Source organism: Pseudorasbora parva, chromosome 2 (genome assembly GCF_024679245.1).
Source record: "Pseudorasbora parva isolate DD20220531a chromosome 2, ASM2467924v1, whole genome shotgun sequence".
Classification (NCBI taxonomy): Eukaryota; Metazoa; Chordata; class Actinopteri; order Cypriniformes; family Gobionidae; genus Pseudorasbora; species Pseudorasbora parva.
Genome location: NC_090173.1, coordinates 64,405,543 through 64,427,660, shown reverse-complemented (window position 1 = coordinate 64,427,660; position 22,118 = coordinate 64,405,543). Strand labels below are relative to the sequence as shown.

Genomic DNA, 22,118 nt, shown 5'->3' with positions numbered 1-22,118 from the left:
ATTAGGGGAGAAGCCTCCATCTAAGCAGACTTTGAGCAAATGGATTGCTGAGGCTATTTCAGTGGCTTATGAGTCGGCCGGTCAACCTTCTTCATTGAGGATCCGACCCCATTCAACTTGGAGTATGGTTATAACCTGGGTGTGGCTTCGACTCCGGGGTCTCGAGTGCTTGTGACATAGGGTGCGCTAAGATTTCACACAGACAGGCACTTGGTATTATGGCGGCGTGGGTATTGAGTTCCCGCAGCGTTCCGACGCAGTGCGATTTCTCTCGATAAGGGAACGTCTCAGGTTATTTATGTAACCATGGTTCCCTGAGAGGGAATGAGACGCTGCATCGCTTTGCCATACCCCCAGCATGCCTGTGACCGTCTTGCTTCGACATTTAAGAAGCTGACATCGTTTGTGTCAGGCTTTACAGTTTGCTTCATAGTTACCTGGTCAATGACATCACCCACCTGGGACGTCCCGTCACGCCATTGGACTGATTTCACGAGTGCTTCATGACACGGTCACGCAGAGGCGTTTCCGCAGCGTTCCGACGCAGTGTCTCGTTCCCTCTCAGGGAACCACGGTTACATACGTAACCTGAGACATTTTTAATCAAAAAGTAAGTTTAGGAAACCTCTTGTACCAATAGACTCTGCCAGTTCCTGTAGCTTTAGAATATCAGCCTCCAAAACACTAATTTAAAACTTAGTCTCTGTAGTGATGTTTCGAGTAAACTGATGTAGGCTTTACCTACATCCCACCATTGCTGTAGCAAATTATAAAAACCCTTCTTGGTTTTAAAATCCTCCCAAAAAAAAAAAAAACACTTCTTTAAAATGTTTATCACTTAATAATGCAGTATTAAGCTGCCAATAAGCACTTTGGGATTTTAAAAGATTAATAAAACAGGACATTTGACCATATAATGATCAGAAAAGCTAACAGGTACAATGTGACAGTTCCTTAGGATATTGTAATGGTGTTTAAAAACATAAAAGCTGTCCAATCTTGCCATAGAAATGACACGATCACGTCCAAGTATACTGTTTATGTGTTCTCTTTAAGCGTCTCCAAACATCACAAAGTTCAAGCATTTTAATAAGCCTAATCAAGCGATTTCTAGATGGCATATGAGGTTCTAAATGATTCCTATCCAGATTAGATTCAGTGCAGTTAAAATCCCCTCCCAAAAATAACTCTTCTTGACTACATTTTTGTAATACAGAAGACAAGATATTTAAGAACACCATTCTCTCTATTGATGAAACTGGACAGTACACACAAATAGAAACAATAACAATCTTTTTATTTATAATTTACTCTTACTTTTAAAAGTCTACCTTTTACCATTTTTTCTACTTGAACGGATGACTAAGTATTATGACTAAGAAAAGAGAAACCAGCCCATCAACCCATCTAGTTTATTTTATTTCACAAACTTAAATTTCCATTCTTTTCTTAAAATCTCTTGCCCCATTTATATTTAAAGAAGCTAAATTGATTTCATTAATTTCTAAAAGAAAAGAGGAGGAAAAAATAAATCCAGCAAAAACTGCTAAAAGCAAAACTAGAAACCCATAGCATATAAGATTTTTAACTATTATCATTTACAAGTTCAGGGTTTTAACTTTCAACCGATAAATTTCTTTGTTGATAAATAAGCCTTCCGCCATAAACAATTTGGTTTTATCAGCAAATTGTTAAACGTCTGGAAAACATTCACTCCATGTCAATAAACAGAAACAATCACAATATTTACTCCGCTCTTATTTTTCTTTCTTTTTTTTTGAGGAAGAGTCTTTTACCTCATAATCATGACTGGAGGAATCTCTTTGAGAAAAACTGAAACTTGAATCCGAAGATTCATTGGCACTTTCCAATTCTTCTTTGTCATTATCAACATCATCAATCACATTTGTTTTCTTTCTGTTTAACACTTTGAAGTTCACTTGAACGTTTCCTTTTAACTGGAACTTTGAACTCAGTTTTATCTAATTCTAGCTCAGCCTCATCACAAAGTTCAAATGATTGCCACTACACATTAACCCTTTTACCCCATTGTCAAACTGACTTAGTAGTGGAATCACTGACTCCTTCAGTAACTACAGCTGTACCTTCCAACCCACCTTCCTGTAAAGACACAACTGGTGCGGTGTCAACAGAAACTACACCCTATACCCCAGAAACACTGGCACGTGTTTGGACGTGTCCAAAATCACCACAAATAAATCATCTCATTGACTCTGAACTAATAAAAACAGTGTAATCTTTACCGTCGATGCTTAGCTTAGCTGACAGATTTAACGGATCACTCTGCAAGTTTAGAATCATAAAAACCTGACGACGAAAAGACATTACATGTTTAATCTCTGGGGTTTTACAACCTAGAGGAATCATTTTAATAGTGCTCACTATTTTACCATACCTCTGGAGTATGTGTTCTAATTTTTCATTTGTAACGAACGGCGGTACATTTGAAAAAAATAACCTTCTTGGCTGGGCTTGACAAAGGCAATACGGGCACAAAAATGTTTTTGATTACCAACCCAGTTTCAATCAATTCATCGACCATTTGCCGTTCACTGAGAAAAAACACAATGGCTTTGTTCATTCGGGAGGCAGATCTAATGTTCGCACCACTGATCGCTGTACTCACGGCTATCAAACAATCTTCCACCGTCACAGCGGCCTCAGGCATACATTTACACCCATGTTTGAGTGTTAACTGTGAGAACTGAGAGACTTTTTATTTTAACGCTTTAATTTCTGAAAAAACTCTTTATTGCAAAAACATAACATTAAAAGAAAGAAAATAGACAAACAAAAGAAATTCAGATAACTCAATAAAAATCAATACAGTGTAAAAATTAAATCATCTTCAAGTATTTGACATAAAGCATCATTACAACACCAAATATTTTTAAAAGAAAACAGATCACCAATATATTTATAGTAATAAAAATCAATTAAGATTCTAGATTGCACCAAGTTAAAAAAACAAGATGACAATGTTTTGTACTGTATCATGTTCCATTTTCTTTCTCCTGCTCAAATAAATAGTCATTTTTACTCGTCCCACCACCAAATTAAGCAACTGGCATACAAACTTATTTCTTTAAAACGTAGTTGCATCCTAAAATAAAAATCTCTTGTGTGAATACTTCATTACAATTTTTGAAAACATCCTTCAAAACAGAAAACAATGGTTCAAGTCTATGACAGTTTACAAAAGCATGAAAAATAGTCTCTCTATCATGACAAAAGGACACTTCCAGGATTTAAAACAGAAGTAAAAGTATTCTCTGCAATAACACCATGTACAATTCTCTATTGTAAATCTCCTGTCTTTTTTGTCAATGGTGTAAAAAACTCTCCATTCTGGTTTTTGGTCTTCAATTAACCTGAAAAAAATCATGCCATGCCATGTGTATCTATCCTGTTATTCAACTTTTTCTTGTTAAAAGCAATTAAAAAGTATTTATACAAAAACTTTCTGTCACAGGAAAAAAAAAAAAACGCTTAAAAGATCAACTTTTTCAAAATAAACCCCAGCGCACCCATCCAACTTGAGATCAAACTTTAACTGTGGAAAACATTCTTCTGAGTCTGGATTACACAGTCCGTTATTATTAGGGGTGTAAGAAAATATCGATACACGTGAATATCGCGATATTATGTTTGGCGATACTGTATCGATTCTCAAAAACACTGTAACGATATTTATTTATTTATTTACATCCAAGATTCGTGGCTTTGTGTTCAGTTCGGTTTAAACCACAGACTGTATAACACCCAACCGCTAGATGGCAGTGTTATCTCAGAACGTACAACTGACGCGGAGCCGGAGAAGCGCATGAATCACTAGTGTTTACATTAGCAAACCCAGCTCTCAAGACGATAGCATTTTTCCGCTCCTGCAGTACACAGAGCTGAAGTGTGGACTCATTTTGGCTTCAGCTAAAAAGAAGCCACTAAGGAAATCGACAAGAATCATTTTGTTTGCAAAATAGGCCAAGTTAAAATCGAGTACTCTGGAAACACATTGAAACAGAGCTCGCTTAACATCCTGACGTCACCCGCGCTGCTGAGAAGTGTTTCGATAGAATGTACTGCAAGTTTTCCTCTCAGTAACAAAATAAACACACACCAAAACTGACAGCGGTGGCAGCAGAATGAAAGATCATAGCGGATATGATGACCATGGATTAAAGGTTATCCTAATAACCAGTAAAGAGATCTTGGAAAAAAAAAAAAAAAAAAAAAACCCTCTATTTCTCCTTTCTTCTTTCCTTTTCTGGTCTTTGCTACTCTGAGCAGTGTACAAATCTTAGTATTTAGGGCACTTTTTGTGTTTCGTTGCCTCTTCTTGACGGATCGCTTCCTGTTCTCCTGAGTTGTAAGTCGCTTTGGATAAAAGTCTGCTAAATGCATAAATGTAAATGTAATGTAAATGTAATCTTGAGCCCTCAGATTTTTGATAAGTGAAAAGATTCCACACTTTAAAAACATTCTTATAAAAAACAGGTAACATAGGAAAAATTTTTGGATCCATCAAAACATTGTCCTGCCTAGATAAAAGTTACCCAACCTATTCAGAATCACTCTTGCTACAGCATTCCAGTTAAACACATCAGAAACAGTTAAAAGCCTTTGCACAAAGTGGAATCTAAAAGCAGCTATTCTACTTTGCAGCTGTATTAAACCTTGACCACATTCTTCATTGGGCAGAAAAAGCACACTGTGTGGGATTCAATATAGCTTATTCCAAAAAAGTTAACTAACAAAGCTTGTACTTTTGTTAACAAAGTTAACAGGGGATCCAAACTAGCAAACTTGTGCCACAGTGAAGAAGCCACTTAATTCTGCGTGACCGTGTCGTGAAGCACTCGTGAAATCAGTCCAATGGCGTGACGGGACGTCATTGACCAGGAAACTATAAAGCACCCCTGACCCAAACGATGTCAGCTTCTGATGTCTTCACAAGCGCTCTGTGTGAAACTGTCTTTGTCTATTTATTGTTGTTTGTCCCCCCCAAAAAAATAGAAAGAAAGAAATGCATATAGACTATAATGACGAGCACTTTTGATAACTTTTGGCCTGCTGTACATGAGACCCTTGCAGTGGTGGCTCAAGACCAAGGGGAAAACCTTATTTGCATGATCAAGGTCACGCAGTGATGCCTTCGTGCCTTGGTTATGTGGAAGAAGCCTTGGTCTCTGTCCCAAGGATCGGTGTCGGGGGCTCATAGTCATTGCTATGCTAACGACGGATGCATCCCTCACCAGCTGGGAGGCAATCATGAGTAAATCATGGAGCAGATTTCCTGTCGAGGCAGGAATTGACACCTGGGTAGTGGAGACTCCACACTGAGGTGGTGTAGCTCCTTTGACTTATCCAGGGGGTTAACCTCTGGGGTTGCCATGGTTTCAGACTTGGCCGAGGCTTTGTCTGTAAATCTTTCCCCTGGTGGTGCTGCTCCCAGGAGTTCTGGAGAGAGACAATGGGACGAGATTTGTCCCATTGTGGTCGGACATACATTAGAACATAGTTTTCTCTTAGACAGCCCTCTGGGGGAGATTCCTGTCAGGAGGGACCTTGTTTTCCAAGGGATGGGGTCAATATTTCACCCCCACCCAGAGTTATGGAAACTGTGGGCTTGGCTTCTGAGGGGGCCAAGCTCATAGATTCAGGTCATTCCACTGAGGTGGTAGAGCCTATACTTCACTCCAGAGCTCCATCTGTTTCAGAATCTAGACCAGGAGAAATGAAATTTGCTCTGCTCGGTAAGGGCATTAGATGCATACGGCCACAGTACTGCCCTGTGGTGTAGAGCCAACCAGTTGTTTGTGTGGCTTAGGTCCCCTAGTAAGGGGAAGCCTGCATCTAAGCAGACGTTGAGCAAATGGATCGCTGAGGCTATTTCAGTAGCTTACGAGTCGGCTGGTCAACCTTCTTCATTGAGGATCCGACCCCATTCAACTCGGAGTATGGTTATAACCTGGGTGTGGCTTCGACTCCGATTTCACACAAACAGGAACTTGATATTATGGCGGCGTGGGTATTGAGTTCCCGCAGCGTTCCGACGCAGTGCGATTTCTCTCGATAAGGGAACGTCTCAGGTTATTTATGTAACCATGGTTCCCTGAGAGGGAATGAGACGCTGCATCGCTTTGCCATACTCCCAGCATGCCTGTGACCGTCTTGCTTCGACATTTAAGAAGCTGACATCGTTTGGGTCAGGGCTGCTTTATAGTTTCCTGGTCAGTGACGTCAGAAACACTACCATTGTTCCCTTTCAAAAGCTACACTCAATGCTGCATAAGCTTATGCAAATGGAAAGTGTCTTAACACGACCAGCTGTGAAAATCGCGTGAAAACACGTCAACGAAATTGACCCGGGGATATTTATAGCCTCGCCGGTGATGTCATAGGTGCACCTGCTACACAAGGCTGTAAATAGATGAGCTCCAGCTGTAGCCATCAGGTCTTTCTGTTTTCAGACCATATCTGTGTGTGGTGTGTTACAGAGTCTTTGAAAAAAAAATCTCTCTCTAAAAACATCTCTTTCTCTTTCAAAACTCAACTCGAGATCTGTGTCAGGAGTTAGTTTCAATCTGATAGTGTGCAGAAACTTCTCTTTAATCTCTGTTTCAAGTGAAAAGAGTTTAAGTTAAAAGAAGTTCTATCAGTAAGAGAATGAGCCAGCAGAAGCGTTGTGTGCCTCCATGCTCTCGCCCGATAGCAGACGTGGACACACACGATTTCTGCTTTGTGTCTTTGGGGGAAGAGCATGCGGTCGCTGCATTGGAGTCGGGCGACTGCGAGCATTGTGAACTGTTCACAGTGAAGATGCTTCGCGCTCGGCTTGACTTCTTTCAGTCCGCACCCTCATTACAATCACGGATGATTTATCTCTTGGGTCTGCGGACTTTGAGCAGCCATTCTCCGAGCGTTCCTCGCATGAGAATAAATCCGTCAAGGAATTATTGGAGGTGTTACTCGCGCGATTGACAGCGAAGCTTCGTCGAGCCACGGATTTATCTCTCCGCGCCACCAAGCAAACGGCCCGCGCCATCGGCCGTTTTATGTCTGCTTTGGTGAGCACGGAGAACATTTGTGGCTGAATCTTTCAGGAATAAAAGATGAAGAGAGAGTGTTTCTGTTAGATTCTTCAGTCTCCCCCACAGGCTTATTTGGCGATGTGTAGCGGGTACAGGACCTCTGCATCTGCTATCAGTTAAAATGTTCAGCGCCCAGAAGCTGTGCAAAGGTGAAAGAAAGACAGACAAAAGTTGTGTGTATGATCAGCTCCGGTCTTGCTGTGTTTTATATTTTCTCAAAAATATTCACAGTAGTACAAATACAGTTGTTCAAAAACATGTCTCATGTCTCAATAAACCACTTCCTATATTCAAATCTTCATTGGTTCAGTCTTCTAGTTTTTACATAATGCATTCATGAAAATCTGTTCATTAATCAATCAATCATTGTATTACTTGTATTACTCATTTACATCTTTAAACATCTTATTCAATGCCACATCACTATATTGTTTTCACAATTAAATTAACTCACAATATGTTCAAACACAACGTTTCTGTACGTTTCTTCACTTTATAGATCTTTCACCAGCATCTCAAAGTAGTATTGACTCATAAGAAACATTCAAACATTCACCGTCAACACGTGTCACAAAATGGTTGTCTACCAAACTACCAAATATATTAAATTTCCACCTATTAATATGGACTAACATACTTTCAACATCAAGTTCAATTGAAACATTAAAACACTTGACTAACCTGTGCAAAGGTGAAAGAAAGACAGACGAAAGTTGTGTGTATGATCAGCTCCGGTCTTGCTGTGTTTTGATGTGCCACGCAGCAGACTTTATAGCGATCCACCGCACTCACATAGCGCCCTCTAGCGGCATGGAAGTACTATTGTTTCCGTCAATGCATTCACATAATATATTGCATACTTAAACAGCAGTAATGACTTTATGAACTTCTTTACTAGTAAGATTGATAATATTAGGAATAAAATTATAACCATGCAGCCGTCTATTACAGTATCACTTCAGACAGAGCGCTGTAGTGTCACTGAGGAAAAATTACACTCATTCACTACTATAGGAGGAGAAGAACTGGCTAAACTTGTAAAATCATCAAAATCAACAACATGTATGCTTGACCCTATACCGACTAGGCTATTAAAAGAGATACTTCCAGAGGTCATAGATCCTCTGATTAATATCATTAATTCATCTTTGACATTAGGATATGTACCGAAAACTTTTAAGTTGGCTATAATTAAACCACTTATTAAAAAAACGCAACTTGATCCTAATGAATTAGTCAATTACAAGCCAATCTCGAATCTACCGTTTCTATCAAAAATACTAGAAAAGGCCGTGTCTTCACAATTATGTTCTTTTTTAGAAAGAAATGGTATATGTGAGGATTTCCAGTCAGGATTTAGACCGTATCATAGCACTGAGACTGCTCTAATTAGAGTTACAAATGATTTACTCTTATCATCTGATCGTGGTTGTATCTCTCTATTAGTGTTACTCGATCTTAGCGCTGCATTTGATACTATCGATCACAATATTCTTCTGAATAGAATCAAAAATTATGTTGGCGTTAGTGGAACCTTTGGCATGGTTTAAATCGTACTTATCTGACCGTTATCAGTTTGTAGCAGTAAATGAAGAGATGTCACATTGATCACAAGTTCAGTATGGGGTACCGCAAGGCTCAGTGTTAGGACCGTTGCTTTTCACCCTGTATATGCTACCACTGGGAGATATCATTAGGAAACATGGCGTTAGTTTTCATTGTTATGCTGACGATACTCAGCTCTATATTTCCTCACGCCCGGATGAAACCTACCAATTCACAAGATTAACAGAATGCATAGCTGATATAAAAAATTGGATGAATAGTAATTTTCTGCAACTTAATTCAGATAAAACTGAATTTTTAATTATTGGACAGAAAAGCTCCACAAGTAGTAACCGAGAATACTGTCTAACACTTGATGACTGCTCTGTCAAGCCCTCGTCGTCAGTGAGGAACCTGGGTGTGCTCTTTGATACCAATCTTTCATTTGAAAGCCACGTTTCTAGCATCTGTAAAACCGCATTTTATCATCTTAAAAATATATCTAAATTACGGCACATGCTTTCAATGCAAAATGCTGAACAGTTAGTGCATGCGTTCATGAGCTCAAGGCTAGATTATTGTAATGCTCTACTGGGTGGTTGCCCTGCTCGCTTAATAAACAAACTCCAGCTAGTCCAAAATGCAGCAGCTAGAGTTCTTACTAGAACCAGGAAGTATGATCATATTAGTCCAGTTCTGTCAACACTGCACTGGCTCCCTATTAAACATCGCATACATTTTAAAATCTTGCTTATTACTTACAAAGCACTAAATAGTTTAGCTCCCCGGTACTTAAGCGAGCTTTTAACACATTATACCCCATCACGTCTATTGCGGTCTCTAAACTCTGGCCAGTTGATCATACCTAGAATATCTAAATCAACTGCAGGCGGTCGATCCTTTTCCTATTTAGCTCCTAAACTGTGGAATAGTCTTCCTAGCATTGTTCGGGAAGCAGACACACTCTGTCAGTTTAAATCTAGACTAAAAACACATCTCTTTACTATGGCATACACATAGAACATTATTAACTTTCATTATTCAGATCAATTGACTGATTGTTAGGCTGCATTAACTAGGTCAGCCGGAACCGGGAACACTTCCCATAACACCTGATGTACTCGTTACATCATAAAAAGAGTGACATCTACGCTAATGTTAGTCTCTCTGTTTATCCCGAGGTTTATCCCGGATCTGGGCCCTGTCCGGATCGGATGGTGGACCTGCCTGGACATGACCAACGCATCCTGGAGTGTCTGCTGAGCCGTGTCAAATGGTGTCTCCTCTGAATTTGCCTCACTGGCACGACATGCTCAAAACCCGTCTTCAGCGCAATAATTCCGATCTTTCATGTATTCATACTCTTGTGTAATTGACGCCCCATCCTAAATAAATCTGTCTCTTCCGTGATACCCTGAAAATTTTGAATAATCCGATCTAATATGATTTCTGACCTGTAAGGTTGCCAGAATAATAATCTTACACGGTGTGTTAATAGGCCAGAGGAGAACTGGCACCCCGACTGAGTCTGGTTTCTCCCAAGGTTTATTTTCTCCATCACGCCCTGATGGAGTTTTGGTTCCTTGCCACTGTCGCCTTTGGCTTGGCTTGCTCAGTTGGGGACACTAAAAATATGATTAAAGTTATTCAACTTATTATACAAATAAAATATATGAATTAGGTCTTATTTAATTCTATAAACTATAATACTGATCTGCCAACATTGTCGCTATATGATAAATTAAAATAAGCTGATAACATCACTGTTTTCTCCAGTACGACTGTACAGCCAAATCTAATTTTGTCGCAATATTATCCTGTTTGACACTGTGAAGCTGCTTTGACACAATCGTGATTGTAAAAGCGCTATATAAATAAAGTTGATTGATTGATTGATTAAACTGTAAAGAACCATCAGTTTGGGCGTCACAGATGCAGTTAACTCTGTAGTTGCCAAATTCAGAGAAGCCAAAAAGCATGAGGAAGCGTTCACACAGTTCCTTCCTCGCAGCACTCGGGTTGTCAGCTGCCCAACCTCGCCCGGGTCCTTCAAGGGAGGATAAAAAAGCAAAGTGTGGCGAGTCGCGCTCCCCCTTGTAAGGATTGGGGACCGTCTCACCGCACTAAGCAGCCTCCCAGGGCTGACATCAGGACTGTTATCAATAAAATGAAAAAGTCCTGATGGTCTTGCGCCCAGTCTGGTGGGGGTAAGCCCCCCGCGAGACGGGGCGCGTCTTAGAACATTGCGGGGCAGTCGCTCCATTGCGACTCCAGGGCATTCGCATTTTGAATTATATCGACGATTGGCTAACATTAGCTCATTTGCGAGAGATGGTGTGTCAGCACAGAGACATTGTGCTAGCTCATCTAATTTCCCTAGGGTTGAGAATCAAGGCCAGGAAAAGCGTTCTTTCTCCACTCCAGAGAACGACTTATCTGGGGATAGTTTGGGATTCGATCACGATGCGGGCACAACTGTCTCCCGCTCGAGTCGAGACCATTCTACATACCCTGAGCAAAGTCAGGCTGGGTCAAAATCTCACTATTCGTCAGTGTCACAGATTGTTTGGTTTCATGGATTCGGCTTCCATGGTGTTACCTTTGGGGCTGTTGCACATGAGACCATTTCAGTTGCGGCTCAGAGCCAGGGGGTTTCATCCAACGGCCAAGCCCCAGAGGCTAATAAAAGTGCCCTGCCGTGGGCTTCTTACACTAACTATCTGGCTCAGACCCCGGTTCCTTGCCTTGGGTCCCACCCTGGGAGTACCGTGTCTTCGCAAACTGTTAACAATGGACGCCTCCCTGATGGGCTGGGGTGCGGTCTTAAGTGGTCGTCCAGCCCAAGGGGAATGGGAGAGTCATCAGCTCGATTGGCACATCAATTGCCTCGAATTGATGGCTGTATTTCTGGCCCTGAAATACTTTCTCCCCCAACTGAGGGGCTGTCATGTCTTATTGCGGATGGACAACATAGCGAGGGTCTCATATATAAATCACCAGGGAGGTCTGAGCTCACGCAATCTAAACAGGATAGCACAGCGTTGGCTGAACAGGGTGTGGTTTTCAGAGATAGTTTCTCTCCTCAACGGCTCGCCATGGGCGATTCCATCGAGGAGGGACCTTCTGTCTCAGGCAGAGGGCACTATATTCCATCCCAGGCCCGACCTGTGGAACCTTTATGTTTGACCCCTGATGGGCACCAGCTGAGGAACACAGGGCTTTCGCCTGCAGTTATTGAGACCATCCTAAGTGCTAGGGCTCCCTCCACTCGGAGAATTTATGCCAACAAATGGGGTGTCTTTGAAAGGTGGTGTACGACACAAAATGTAGATGCAGTTAACTGCCAGGTTGCTTCAGTTCTGGATTTTCTGCAAGAAAAGTTGACATCAGGCATGTGCCTCTCCACTCTCAGGGTTTATGTGGCCGCTGTTTCGGCTTGCCACGCCCTGGTGGATGGGGTGCCGCTTGGGAGGCATCCTCTGCTCGCTCGCTTTATTCGCAGGGCCTGCAAATTGAGGCCTCCTGTAAGAACCAGGATCCCTTCATGGAACCTAGCTTTAGTCCTCGAGGGTCTGGTGGAGACCCCCTTTGAACCTCTAGAGTCAGCGTCTGACAAACTTCTGACCCTAAAGATGGTTTTTCTAATGGCAATAACTTCTCTATAAAGAATTGGGGATATGCAGGCTCTGTCAGTATCCCCTTCCTGCTTAGACTTTGCCCCAGGGATGGTGAAAGTGATTTTGCATCTTTTCACCCTGGCTACCTTCCTAAGGTTCCTTTCTCGACTGTACATCCTGTCACTCTTGAAACCTTCTGCCCTCCGCTGTTCACAACGCCGGAGCAGGAGGGACTTCATGGACTGTGTCCAGTTCGTGATCTTCAGGCCTACGTCCACCGCACTAGCCAGTGGCGTAAGTCAGAGCAATTGTTTGTTTGCTTTGGGGGCCGTAACAGAGGTTTTGCGGCCACCAAACAGACGATGTCTCATTGGGTCAGGGATGCTATTGCTTTTGCCTATGAGGCACGCGGTCAAGCTTCGCCTATAGGGTTAAGGGCTCACTCCACCAGGGGAGTCGCCTCTTCTATGGCGTTAAAAAGGGATGCTCCCTTACAAGGTGTTTGTGATGCGGCAGGTTGGTCCTCTCCACACACATTCGTAAGATTTTATAGCTTGGATGCTCATGCCACTCCGGGCTCTCATGTCCTTGAGTCGACATCTCAAGCTAACGTCTGAGGCCTCTTGCGTCTTTGCGCACACCTACACAACCATAAGGGGTCCGGACACCATCAAGCACAGCGGGGTGGGTATTCTCGTTTTCATTTGCATAAGCTTATGCAGCTTTGAGTGTAGCTTTTGAAAGGGAACACGTGGGGTTACTTGACTGTAACCCTGTTCCCTGTTAAAGCGGAACGAGATGCTGCATCGCTAGGCCATTCTGATGATGCTCCAGGACTGGTCTTCAAACAGGAAAGATCTGGCTACAGCTGGAGCTCATCTCTTTATAGCCTGATGGAGCAGGTGCACCTATGACGGCACCGGCGAGGCTATAAATACCCCCGGATCAATTTCATTGACGTGTTTTCACACTATTTTTACAGCTGGTCGTGTTAAGACACTTTCCATTTGCATAATCTTATGCAGCATCTCGTTCTGCTTTATCAGCGAACAGGGTTACAGTCAAGTAACCCCACGTGTTTTCCACAACAGTTAGATTTTCCACATTCAGAGTGGGAGCATTAGAGGGCCCTGCCTCAATTTTGTCCTCATCATGACTATTTAGATTATTCATCCCCATATTTTGCTCATTAGTTAACATATGATCCTCTGTGTTCTTTTAAGGGCAAACCCGAATTAGATGGCCCACCCCAACCCAGCCGAAGCCTTTCATCTTATAAGTTGTCAACCTTGATGTTAAAAGTCAAATCGAGTTCTTCACTATCTTTCAAGATCATGAAGACAAATCTTCTAAAATAAGCTACATGTTTTATCAGTGGTGAGGCAGTACCAATAACAATTTTCTTAATCGGTGAGACTATCTTTTCATATCGAGACAAAATCTCAATCAGCATATCATCATAAACAAAAGGTGGAATATTAGACAATGTAACCTTTTTTGAGGGTGTCGAAAGTGGAAGAACAGGTGTAAAAATATTATTAACAACAATTCCCTTCTCTACAATCTTCACACACACTCTCCAAACGCTTACGCTCATGCCCACACTCACACCGGGAGAGAGAGAGAGAGAGAGAGAGAGAGAGAGAGGGAGAGAGAGAGAGAGAGAGAGAGAGAGAGAGAGAGAGAGAGAGAGAGAGAGAGAGAGAGATTTTTAGAAAAAAACTTTATTTAACAAAACAGTTTCATTGGATCATCTATACAAATAACTTCAAATTAATAACATATCAAAAATTAGTTCTCCTTCAATTACATTACAGATGATATTATAACACCACTGCAATTTAAAAGACTCTGTGCCATTCATTGCTTTATAATATCTGTATTCAACACCAAACCTAGCTTTTAAGAAAGCTTTAAAAAGAAGTACAACATCTTTACCATGTCTATTCTCTATTCTATTTCTCCTTGTGATGTAGATTGTTAGTTTAGCTTGTCCAACAATAAAATTGATTAACTGCCATTTTATCCTCTGTTTTTGATCATATCTCAAACCCAATATAAATCAATCAATCAATCAATCAACTTTATTTATATAGCGCTTTTACAATGACGATTGTTTCAAAGCAGCTTCTCAGTGCTAAACGGGACAATTTTGCAACAGAATTAGATTTGGCTGTACAGTCGTTCTGGAGGAAACGGTGATGTTATCAGCTTATTTCAATTATCATATAGCGACAATGTTGGCAGATCAGTATTATAGTTTATAGAATTAAATAAAACCTAATTAATTTATTTTATTTGTATATTTAGTTGAACAACTTGGATCATAATTTTAGTGTCCCCAACTGAGCAAGCCAAGCCAAAGGCGACCAAAGGAACCGAAACTCCTCTGGCCTATTATCAAACAATGTATGATTATTATTCTGGCAACCTTACAGCTCAGAGATGATATCAGATAGGAATATTTAACATTTCTGGGTATCACGCAAGAGACGGGTTTATTGAGGATGACGTGCCGGTGAGGCATATTCAGAGGAGACACCGACTGCATTAAACCTCAGGATAAACAGAGAGACTAACATCAGTGTGGATGCCACTCTTCTTATGATGTAACGATCATACTTGCGAGTTTACACACTTCTTTAATGTTAATTTTGGTGATCTCCGACTGGCGAAGTCGAAGATCATTAGTGCCGACGTGAATACTAATCTTAGAGAATGTACAATTAGCTTTAGCCAGCACCCCCGGTAAACAAGTGACTATGGTGGCTGGTGTCTCTATTTTCACGTTCCATGTAATAGAATCGCCAATAACTAGGGCACTTTCAACAGGATCCTCAGTGGGTGCGTCACTGAGTGGGGAGAACCTGTTTGATGTTCTAATCGGAACGTAAGAGTGTTTTTTTGATCCGCGACTATGCTTTCTCATCGTCCCCCAGCCCTGCTGCGCGGGCTCAGCCGGAACCAAACAATGAGTGTTCACTAAGCTAGTTGCATCCAAAGCAGTATCTAAAGCTGTTACATTCTCACTACTCTCACATAAAGTCTGGATGCGTGTCTCTAAATCTGAAATCTTCTCCGTCAGCCTGATTAATTCCTTACATTTATCACATGTGAAGCCCTGTTCGCTAACGGAGATAGATATGCTAAACATGTAGCATGCAGTGCAAGTGACAATGACAGGAGAAGAAGACATGGCTTACCGTATTTGTTGATGAATCCAAAACTTACCACATTTACATTTACATTTAATCATTTAGCAGACGCTTTTATCCAAAGCGACTTACAAAAAAGGGGAGAGCAATAGAAGCAACAAAACAAACAAGGCCAACAACCTGTAAGAGCTGTAAGAAGTCTCAGTTAATTAGCACAGCTACATTTTTGTTTTTGTTTTTGGGACAAACAAACAAAAATTAATGGATAGTTAAGTGCTAATTAACTGAGACTTCTTACAGCTCTTACAGGTTGTTGCGCAGCAAGAGCCATCTACAACAAAAACTCACATACGCAAAATACAGAACACTGGATTTTGATAGTTATGATAACTATGTAACATACCCGCCTGAAGGCACAAATCCGGATGAGAGACGTAGATATGATCCAGGAGTGTGCGCTTTTTGGTCGTTGCTGTGGTGATCAGTAAGTGCTATTCTTTATTGTTCATGTGCAAATGGAAAAGATGTGTCTTAAGATGTTTTTTAAGAATGGCTACAGACTCGGCAGCACGAATTGAGATCGGCAGGTCATTCCACCAGGCGGGAACGGTCCAGGAAAATGTCCGCGAGAGCGATTTCATGCCTCTTTGGGATGGAACCACGAGGCGCCGCTCATTCGCAGAACGCAAGCTTCTGGAGGGTGTGTAAGTCTGAGCAAGTGAGTTTAGGTATATTGGTGCAGAGCCAGTGGTTGTTTTGTAGGCGATAACTAGTGCCTTGAATTTGATGCGAGCAGCCATTGGCAACCAGTGCAGTTTGATGAAGAGAGGCGTAACATGCGCTTTCTTCGGCTCATTAAAGACCACTCTCGCCGCTGCATTCTGGATCAGCTGCAAGGGTTTGATAGTGCATGCTGGAAGCCCAGCCAGAAGAGCATTACAATAGTCCAGTCTGGAGAGAACAAGAGCTTGAACCAGGAGTTGTGCAGCCTGTTCTGATAGGAAGGGTCTAATCTTTCTAATGTTGTATAAAGCAAATCTGCAGGACCTGGCTGTTGCAGTAATGTGGTCAGTGAAGTTTAACTGGTCATCAATCACAACTCCAAGGTTCCTGGCTGTCCTTGATGGAGTTATGGTCGATGAACCAAGTTGAATGAAAATTTTTTGATGAAGTGCTGGGTTGGTTGAGAAAACTAGTAATTCTGTCTTTGCAAGATTGAGTTTAAGATGATGCTCTTTCATCCAGTCAGAAATGTCTGTCAGACAGGCAGCGATACGAACACTGACTGTAGGATCATCTGGTTGAAATGAGAAGTAGAGTTGAGTGTCATCAGCATAGCAGTGATAGGAGAAGCCGTGTTTCTGAATGACAGAACCTAATGATGACATGTAGATGGAGAAGAGAAGTGGTCCAAGCACTGAGCCCTCGGGAACCCCAGTAGCTAGATGATGTGACATAGACAATACACCTCTCCATGACACCCTGTAGGACCTACCAGAGAGGTAAGACCTGAACCACTGGAGAGCAGTTCCTGAGATCCCTGTCTTCTTAAGTGTTGACAGGTGGATCTGGTGGTTAACTGTGTCAAAAGCAGCAGACAGATCCAGCAGAATGAGCACTGAGGATTTGGAAGCTGCTTTTGCCAGTCTCAGTGCCTCAGTTACCGAGAACAAGGCAGTCTCAGTCGATTGGCCGCTTTTGAAGCCGGATTGCTTGTTGTCCAGGAGGTTGTTCTGTTCAAGAAACACAGAGAGTTGATTGAACACAACTCGCTCAAGGGTCTTTGCAATGAAAGGCAGAAGGGATACCGGTCGGTAGTTTTCTAAAAGTGCTGGATTCAGAGAGGGTTTCTTAAGCAGTGGGTTTACCCGAGCCTGCTTAAATGCTGTGGGAAAGGTGCCCGTGTGAAGAGAAGTGTTGACAATGTGAGTGAGTGCAGGAGTGATTGAAGAAGAAATGGCCTGAAGGAGGTGAGTGGGTATAGGATCAAGTGGACAGGTAGTAGGGTGATTGGAAAGGATGAGTTTAGAAATATCTGCCTCGGAGAGTGGAGAGAAGGATGGAAGCGTGTTCGTGTTTGTGGTTGAGATGTGCGTGTCAGTTTGTGATGAGGAGAACTGTTTGCTGATGAGAGATGCTTTGTTTGTGAAAAATGATGCAAAGTCATCAGCTGTAAGAGTTGTTGAAGGAGGGGGAGGAGGAGGACAAAGGAGAGAGGAGAATGTTTTAAAGAGTGTGCGAGAGTCAGAGCATTTGTTGATTTTAATGTGGTAGTATGTTGTTTTAGCAGTGGTGACATTTGTAGAGAAAGAAGAGAGAAGAGACTGATACAAGGTAAGGTCAGTATAGTTTTTAGATTTCCGCCATTTCCTCTCTGCCGCCCTGAGTCCAGAGCGATGTTCACGGAGAACATCAGACAGCCAGGGGGCAGATGGGGTGGGACGGGCTGGTCTGGATGAAAGGGGGCAAAAACTGTCTAAGGAGGATGTTAGAGTGGTAAAGTGTTGTCCGTGGAGCAGTTGCGTGTGTATACGAGGTCTAATTGGTTATCTGATTTGTGAGTAGCCGTAGTAGATACTAACTTAAGGTCAAATGAAGTCAGTAGAGTGCTGAAGTCTGCAGCTAGGTGTTTATCCAGATGGATGTTGAAGTCACCAAGCAGAATCAGTGGAGTGCCATCCTCAGGGAAGCTAGAAAGTAACACATCCAACTCCTCCACAAAGTTACCGAGGTGACCTGGAGGACGATAGACCACTACCACATGGATTTTAACAGGGTGAGCAATAGTGATTGAGTGTGATTCAAATGAACTGGCCGATAGAGATGGTAAGGGATCAAATTTCCAATCATTTGAGATAAGCAAACCAGTACCCCCACCCCTCCCAATAGGCCGAGGAGTGTGTGAAAAAGTTAAATTGGTTGAGAGGGCTGCAGGAGTGGCAGTGTCCTCTGGTTTGATCCAGGTCTCAGTTAGGGCCATGAGGCTAAGCTGAGAATGAGTCCCAATAGATAAAATAAAGTCTGCTTTGTTTACAGCCGACTGGCAATTCCAGAGACCAATTGTAATAGAGAGTAAAGTAGCAGAGGATGTTAGGATATAGCGCAAATTATTAGGATTACGGCGTCTCGTGCGTACAGAGCGTGATTTACGAGTGCTAGTAGTAATAGTTGAGATTTGAAAGCACATGGTGAATACAGATCAGAGAAAAGGCCAGATAGAAAACCGAACACAAATAATGAAAAGGAAAATAATACTCAAATGCCTTGTTGGGAGAAGAGTTGAAGTCTTTACACTCGTCGGTCTTGCACAGGAAAGAGTTGAAGTCTTTACACTCGTCAGTTTTTCACAGGGAAGAGTTGAAGTCTTTACACTCGTCGGTCTTGCACAGGGAAGAGTTGAAGTCTTTACACTCGTCGGTCTTGCACAGGGAAGAGTTGAAGTCTTTACACTCGTCGGTCTTGCACAGGGAAGAGTTGAAGTCTTTACACTCGTCGGTCTTGCACAGGGAAGAGTTGAAGTCTTTACACTCGTCGGTCTTGCACAGGGAAGAGTTGAAGTCTTTACACTCATCGGTCTTGCTCAGGGAAGAGTTGAAGTCTTTACACTCGTCTGTCTTGCACAGGGAAGAGTTGAGGTCTTTACACTCGTCGGTCTTGCACAGGGAAGAGTTGAAGTCTTTACACTCGTCGGTCTTGCACAGGGAAGAGTTGAAGTCTTTACACTCGTCGGTCTTGCACAGGGAAGAGTTGAAGTCTTTACACTCGTCGGTCTTGCACAGGGAAGAGTTGAAGTCTTTACACTCGTCGGTCTTGCACAGGGAAGAGTTAAAGTCTTTACACTCGTCGGTCTTGCACAGGGAAGAGTTGAAATCTTTACACTCGTCGGTCTTGCACAGGGAAGAGTTGAAGTCTTTACACTCGTTGGTCTTGCACAGGGAAGAGTTGAAGTCTTTACACTCGTCGGTCTTCACACAAGGAGGGCTTCACACTGCCGCTTCCACTGCCGCGGACTATCACGCTATTTACACTCACCTGAGTATCATTATTGAAAGCAGCTTGGAACGCCCCAAACAAACGCTCACTCACAATGTGGCAATGACCAAACAAATGGTAACTCCTTCACACACACACCGCGAGAATACACCCAAACTAATAATACACACCACACCACTGCACTACACAGACACACTTATCCAACATCAAATGAAAAAACAATCAAATGAGAAAAGTTACAAACACAGAGTAGTTGTCTATCAGTCAATCAATGCTTCACCTCTAGCCAAATGCTACAAACACACGAGGCTTTTAATACCTCGCTGGCCATGCCCCCAACAAACGCTCACTCACAACGTGGCAATGACCAAACAAATGCTAACATTTTCTGTGAAAATCATTCTGTGGTGTGACAGGCAGCGGGGCGAGGGACTGCGAGAGTGGGCCGGTGATTAATGTTGACGAGTGCCAGCTGCGTGGCACACCGGTCTCGTCTCGCGGCCATGTGACGGGAGCATAAAAGGAGGAGCAAGGACAGCGGAAGACGAGAGAGGACCAGGCCTGGAGTTTATGTTTAGTTTTGTTTTGTTTATGTGTTTGTGGGCAGTCGTCCGTGAGGGAGTTTGTGGAACGTTCGCCGGTTCCCGCCTCCTTCCTTCCCATCTACAAACCGTATTACACATTCCAAAGACTATCATCGCGATTTCTTCCTGCATACCATCCGCCGTGCTTATTTTGAGACCAGGGACACATTGCAAGCGTGGCGTTTCTGTTGCATGTCAACTGTGCGCTGTTTTGCCTTTGCACACCAGAAGCGTGTCTGACGCGGCGCTGATGCTGCTATCGATGTACAGGGAATTGGCCTATAGCCTACTTCATGTATACCTCATGTTAAACATAAATATGTAACCTACTGATACAGCAAAGACAACGCATAGGCTGCAGAATATTTTGTTCTGTATTGACGTGCAATATTTGAAAATTGATAATTATTATTATTATTTATTTAAATTGTCGAACATGTAATGTGTGGTTTTAACAAATGAATGATATAAGTAACACCCTGACGAGAAAAATAATAATAATGATAATGATAATAATAATAATTTATTACTGTCACATGCCTGTCCTGTCTTGTGTGCACATGTGGTTTTGTGATGTCGAGCATGTGCTCCTGTCATTGTCAGATCCCTCCCCCTTGTTATCTGATTAGTGATATTGGCCCCACCTGTGTTCCCTGATTCCCTTTTGATTTCTTCCCTTTATAAGCTCCTTGTGTTTGTCAGTCTTGGTCTGATCCTTGCAATGTCTACGTCTCCCATCTTCCTCGTGATTCCAGTTGGTATGTTTTTGGTTTATGTTTTATGACAGTGTTTTTTCCCCCTCATATGGGTTTTTGTTTTGTATTTATGTTTTATTTTTATAATAAATTATCATTTATCTGCACTTGAGTTCTTGCACCATTTTCCTTTGTGTTGAAGGTGACAGAAGGATCAGACCATTAGAGGGCTCAGCAGAGGCTTCCTTTTCCCATCTCCCTGCCCCTCTGCTTCACCGATGGCAGGACGACGGCGCAAGCTCCTCTCCCTCAACAGGGGCTCAACATCAGCGCGACAAAGCTCAAGGACATCTTTAACAACGGACTAAATGAGCCAGTTAGCGCTTAGGAGATGGGAATGCTGGGGATTTTATCATTTTGGCAGTTTGTGGGATTTATGTACAATCGTGGTGGTGGAGGAGAGTTATGGAAGGGTGGTCTTCCTCCGCTCGGTCCTCCTCCACTTATCCTCAAAGACTGCCAGGTCCCCAGTCCTCGGATGACCCCTTCGGGGAGAGGAAGGAGGAAAAGAAGGAGGGCTCCTTCGGTGATAGATCCGGTGGTCCCAGTTCCTATGGATCGTATTTCGGTGGCCCCTGTGCCGGTGGCCCCTGTGCCGGTGGCCCCTGTGCCGGTGGCCCCTGTGCCGGTGGCCCCTGTGCCGGTGGCCCCTGTGCCGGTGGTCCCTGTGCCGGTGGTCCCTGTGCCAGTGGCCCCTGTGCCGGTGGATCGTGTTCCGGTGGTCCCTGTGCCGGTGGATCATGTTCCAGTGGACTCTATTCCGGTGGTCCATGTTCCGGTAGACCCAATTCTGGTGGTCTTGAAACAGAGTAGGAGAAGGAAGGCTCCCTCCGTGCCTGTTCCAGTGGTCCCAGTTCACATTTAACAAACAACAATCATTTTCCAAAGTGCTGCACAATTGTTTTTTAAAAAAAATAGATGAATAAATACTCTAGTCAATTTCACCAGCCTCCATTCAAACAATGAAAACTAGTAAAATTGAATTAGCAATACAAGTAAAAAGCTCAATAATATATAAAATCAATAAGACACAGGGCCACACAACTCATGCAGAGTTGAAAGCCAAGGAATAAAAGTGGGTCTTAAGACGAGACTTAAAACATTCAACTGTGGGAGCCGTTCTGACCAGGGGAGGCAGAGCGTTCCACAATCTGGGGCCAATCACTGCGAACGCCCGGTCCCCCCTGGTTTAAGTCTGGTCTTAGGAACCAAATGCTGGAGCTGGCCCTCAGACCTCAGTGAACGAGACAGTGTATAAATTTGGATGAGGTCTGTGATATACTGTGGGGCCAGTCGATTCAAAGCCTTAAAAACAAACAATAAAATCTTAAAATCAATTCTGAATCGAACAGGAAGC

General features: G+C 42.7%; 1 protein-coding gene across 1 annotated transcript in view; it reads right to left on the bottom strand.

The window, feature by feature from the left end:
* The window catches only part of LOC137048039 (cytolytic toxin-alpha-like), a 59,235-nt gene extending 51,421 nt beyond the window's left edge, over nucleotides 1-7,814 (bottom strand). The window contains exon 1 of the mRNA XM_067426030.1: nucleotides 7,794-7,814. The gene's annotated coding sequence lies outside the window, so the exon portion shown is untranslated. The remainder of the gene's footprint in view (nucleotides 1-7,793) is intronic.
* Nucleotides 7,815-22,118: the final 14,304 nt, after the last annotated feature.